Raw genomic sequence first — 6,000 nt, 5'->3', positions numbered from 1 at the left:
TTTGGTTATTCAAAGTGATTAACATGAAATTTTTTTTGAAAGAAATATCTAATAAATATAAGAAATAAATATATTATCCAAAATATATGTAGATTCCATTTTTTCATGAGATTGTTAAATTTTGATATGATAAAAAGAATTAATAAAGTTAATATGACCTTAAAAGAGAGAGAAACATGTAGCACCCAACATTTCATGCCAAACCGCCCATTTTCCATGACTTTTCCGCTTTCCCAACCACACCCCAACCCCCCTCTTTAAAATCCTTCCCTACTTTAGTGCTTCATGGTGCATGAGTATTGTATGGGCCGTTTTACTTTCTCTCTTTTTTTTTCTTTTTTTTTTTGTTAATGTGTGGAATTGTGCAAATCCGACGCTTTGGATACAGATGAAGGAGTGTTATGTATGATTAAATAAGTAACGACTAATTTTAGTGATTTGATTGAATCTAGAAAAATCCAATAGTATACGATGCCAGTGCCCAACCGCTTTTTATGTCGGGGCGTGGTCACTAGCCTGTTTATGTAACAAGGAAGATATCATGAAGCTTCTTTCACTCTCCCTCTCTCATTATTTCTTTGTTTTTGGTACAAGTACAACAGACATTTTGAAATCCTTAGTGAATTTTTATAGAAACAAATTCTAATTATGAAGAAAGAAAAATAGAAGGTCCATCGCCATTGATGACGAATTTATCTTTTAGCTCATTCTATGACATAATCATCTATTTCTATTTTTTAAATCAAATATTTCATAAATATTTTTTTTTCATAAATTACTCCTGCAAATAATTTTTGAAAAAAATGAAATAAAGGGCATTTATTAAATAATAAATAGCGTTGTTGGCAATTTAAGGCAGGTATATCGAAGGGAGGTCAACTTTTGAACAAAAATTAATAATAGGTCATATGTAGGTACAATAGACCATACCAAAATTTGAATTGCAGTAGTTAGAAGTGGTCACATGTATATATTACTAGACCAATAATAATAATAATAATAGACACATCAGGTGGCCTGAATGTTGAGATATTAGGAATGCTTTCCTCATATCATTCTTTCCTTATATCATTTAGTGTTGAGATATTAGGAATGTTTAGATATTAGGAAAGTTGAGATATTATGAATATTGAAATATTAGGAATATTGAGATATTAGGAATATTGAAATATTAGGAAAGTTGAGATATTAGGATATTAGTTGTTATTTCCTTATATCATTCTTTCCTTGTATCATTCTTTCCCATTCTCAGAATGGTGATTACCCTCTATATATACTTTGTACATGAACGAATGAAAGTATGAATGAAAAAACTACCATTTATCAATTTGAAGATGGTATCAGAGCCATGGAACTAAAATCCTGGATATTTTGTCGCTATGGTAGTCCGACAGCGATCAACCATCCTAAGACAAGCCCTAATATTGATAAGTCAACCTTCAAATGCACTCACTGCAATAAGACTGGTCCCACCAGTATGGATATCCCACAATTTCAAAGCAACAACTCTTGGTATGACCAGGAAAATAATGAGGAATCGAGGGTTTGAACCATGGACCTTTAGATCATGTTTAGGCTATCAACACTTTGTTATTAATGATAATAATCGTGATCAATGGAAGAAGGATTCTAAGAAAACCTTGACTGCAACTGTTGCCGAAATAAAAACAGAGGCTAATGTTGTTGAGAAAGCCTCTGCATTGGTAGCCGCTACTGATCATGGTGGTAAGTTTTTAAATACTTTTACACCTGTTATTAATAGTGCATGGATAATTGATTATGGTGCTACAGATGATATGACTTTTGATTCTAGACAGGTTTCACCCCTTAGACCTTCCTCACAAAAAATTGTTTCCACAGCCAATGGTAACACAACCCCAATCATTGGGGAAGGATCCTTAACTCTTACTGATACTTTGAATTTGGATTATGTTTTAGTTGTTCCATCTTTAGATTACAACCTTTTGTCAGTTTCTCAAATCACTGCAGCCTTATCTTGTATTGTCATTTTTTGGCCTGAATTTTGTGTGATTAAAGACATCCAAACAAGACAGACGATTGGTTATGGTATTAAGCGGGGAAAACTCTATTACTTGGACTTGCAGTCAAAGGATTCAAATAAGTTGCAACAAGCCTTGATGACAGATGGATCTGAGGGGGAGAAGAAAAAGTCTGAAATTTGGTTGTGGCATCGACGTTTGGGACATGCTTCCTTTGGTTATTTAAAAAAATTGTTTCCTAGTTTGTTTGCAAAGAGTGATATTTCTGGTTTCCGTTGTGATATTTGTGAATTGGCTAAAAGCCATCGTGCTTCGTTTCCGTTAATTTTGAATAAAAGTCCGTTTCCTTTTATGGTTATACATTCTGATGTTTGGGGCCCATCCAAAGTCCCAACTTTGAGTGGCTCACGTTGGTTGGTTACTTTTATTGATGATTGTACCAGAATGACATGGTTATGCTTGATGAAGACCAAAGATGAAGTGAACTTGTTGTTTCAAAAATTTCATAAAATGATTGAAACTCAGTACAATGCAAAGGTTCGGGTTCTGCGTAGTGATAATGGTGGAGAATATCAAAGTTCTGATCTTCAAAAGTATTTGGAAGGACATGGCATCATTCATCAGACTACTTGTTCCAATACACCCCAACAAAATGGAGTCGCTGAATGAAAAAATCGGCACTTGTTAGAGGTTGTTCGTGCTTCCTTGATAGCAACAAAAACACCGATATCTTATTGGGGAGAAGCAATCACATCTGTCGCATACTTGATCAATCAGGTACCTTCTAGCTCAATTAACTTTCAAACACCTCTCCAAACTCTTACTAATGTTGTAGTTGCCCCAACCGTCCCAAATCTACCTCCTCGTGTTTTTGGTTGCGTGGCATTTGTGCATCTACACAAGCACCAATGCACCAAGTTAACTTCCCATGCATTGCAATGTGTGTTTGTTGGATATGCATTGCACAAAAAGGGATATCGATGTTACCATCCTCCAACTCGACAAATGTATATTACAATGGATGTGGTGTTTCATGAAGATTCGATGTATTTTTCATCTGAGTCTGAACTTCAAGGGGAGTATCATAAGGAAATTCAGACTCTCGATTATGATTATCATATCTCTGAGGAAGATGAATCTAGACAATCTGAACTAGTGAACCAGGAAGCGGGTGAGTTGGATATGAGTGGTCAACAATTTAGGTCCAAAGATGTCTTCATTGAAATACCAAACCAATCGTTGTCTGTTGAGGGTGTTCTTAATTTGGAACCTGATCCATTCATGAAACGGTTACCACACCGTCATAATAGAGGTATTCCTAAACCCACATATGAACCTGAATTGTCTACCAAAGTCAAATATCCCATGAGCAACTATGTGTATAACCATCGTTTGTCTGAATCAAATAAGTCATTTGTAAATCAATTATCTACTGTAGCTATTCCTAACAGTGTGCAGGAAGCCTTAGCTGATCCAAGGTGGAAAGCAACCATGAATGAAGAGATGGAATCATTGCAGAAAAATGAAACATGGGAACTCGTAGAATGTCCACCAGGAAAGAAGCCAGTTGGGTGTTGTTGGATCTATACTGTGAAGTACAAGGCAGATGGTAGTATTGAACGATTTAAAGCAAGATTGGTAGCAAAAGGGTACACTCAAACTTATGGAATTGACTACACAGAGACATTTGCACCTGTAGCTAAGATCAAAACAGTTCGAGTATTACTGTCTTTAGCTGCAAACCTAGATTGGCCATTACAACAATTCGATGTGAAAAATGCCTTTCTGCATGGCAAGTTATCTGAAGAAGTATACATGGATCTTCCACCAGGATGCATGGTGCCAGAAAAGCAATGTCAGAAGGTGTGCAAATTGAAGAAGTCATTGTATGGGTTAAAGCAATCCCCAAGAGCATGGTTTGGAAGGTTCACAAAGTCAGTGAGAGCTTTTGGCTATCGTCAAAGTAATTCAGATCACACTTTGTTCCTGAAAAAGCAACATGGTAAGATTACGGCACTCATCGTATATGTGGATGACATGGTAGTTACAGGAAATGATCCTGAAGAAAGAAAAGCTCTACAAAATTATCTATCTAGAGAATTCGAAATGAAAGATCTAGGTCCTCTGAAATACTTTCTTGGGATTGAAGTTTCTCAATCAAGTGAAGGAATTTTTCTGTCTCAAAGAAAATATGCCTTAGATCTTTTACAAGAGACTGGAATGTTGGGATGTCAACCTGTTAATACACCAATAGAAGAAGGTCTGAAATTGTGTGTTGAGCCTAATCAAGTATCAACCGATAAGGGAAGATACCAGAGATTTGTGGGGAGATTAATGTACTTAGCTCATACAAGACCAGATCTTGCTTATGCATTGAGTGTAGTGAGTCAATACATGCATAATCCTGGAGAGCAACATATGAATGCAATCATGCGTATTTTGAGGTATTTGAAGAATGCTCCTAGGAAGGGAATTTTGTTCGCTAAAAATGTTGATCATCAGAGTATAGAAGTATATACTGATGCTGATTGGGCCGGTGCGGTGGATGATAGGCGATCTACATCTGGTTACTTTACCTTTGTAGGTGGTAATCTTGTGACATGGAAAAGTAAGAAGCAGAATGTCGTCGCTCGTTCAAGTGCAGAAGCGGAATTTAGAGGTATGGCTCTAGGACTTTGTGAGACATTATGGCTAAGACTCCTCTTACAGGATTTAGGTTACTTATCTAGGCAACCAATCTGATTGTTTTGTGATAATAAAGTCGCATGTGACATTGCTCATAATCCAGTACAACATGATCGTACAAAGCATGTCGACGTGGATAGATTCTTCATTAAGGAAAAGTTGGATGATAAGATTGTGGAATTGCCTAAGATTCGATCAGAAGATCAATTGGCCAATATCCTTACCAAAGCTGTCTCAAGTCAAGTGTTCTCAAAATTTTTAGACAAGTTGGGCATGTATGACATCTATGCACCAACTTGAGGGGGAGTGTTGAGATATTAGGAATGTTTTCCTCATATCATTCTTTCCTTATATCATTTAGTGTTGAGATATTAGGAATGTTTAGATATTAGGAAAGTTGAGATATTATGAATATTGAAATATTAGGAATATTGAGATATTAGGAATATTGAAATATTAGGAAAGTTGACATATTAGGATATTAGTTGTTATTTCCTTATATCATTCTTTCCTTGTATCATTCTTTCCCATTCTCAGAATGGTGATTACCCTCTATATATACTCTGTACATGAACGAATGAAAGTATGAATGAAAAAACTACCATTTATCAATTTGAAGACTGAAATATTAAACTGCCACTTGAAATGCAATCACTGGACAAACTCAAGTTGGTAATTGTTAGATGCTAGATAGTCTGTGCAATATGTCATGGATTAGAAATAGTAAGAAAATAGTGATCAAATAAAGTGAGTTTCAATAATAATTTATGTTACTATTAGATACTAAAGTAGTCTCTCTCTGGATAAAAACAATTTATCTCTGGAAATGCAATAATATGGTACTTTTATTTCCAGAAATTTCAATTTCAATTTCAATTTATCTCTGGAAATGCAATAATTTATGCTACTATTAGATACTAAAGTTTAAATCAATTATTTTGAGTAACATGGTGCCCATGAATACTTGAAAAGCATTCTAGAGTCGGATGAAGGCTAATTCTTACAAAAGTGTGGTCTTGGATTAGAAAATACAAGATATAGAAATAAAACACACAAAGAAAGGAGACAAGTCATTTTAATTAATCTGAGATGGGATATGTCATATAGATGTATAATTACTAAAAAAGAACAAAAGATAATTTGTCCAATGCTTCCACCAATTATTACTCAAGGGATCGTTGTGCTAAACCCATAACCACTTTGAGAGATATATATAAAGAGTGAACTCAAAATATTACATTGTACATAAAAGTATAGCACTTTCAAGAAACATAGAATGAGAAAACTATTTTTCAAATTAAGTTTGCAAATATTT

Source organism: Vitis vinifera, chromosome 16 (assembly GCF_030704535.1).
Source record: "Vitis vinifera cultivar Pinot Noir 40024 chromosome 16, ASM3070453v1".
NCBI lineage: Eukaryota > Viridiplantae > Streptophyta > Magnoliopsida > Vitales > Vitaceae > Vitis > Vitis vinifera.
Note: the sequence above shows the minus strand (reverse complement) of the source record.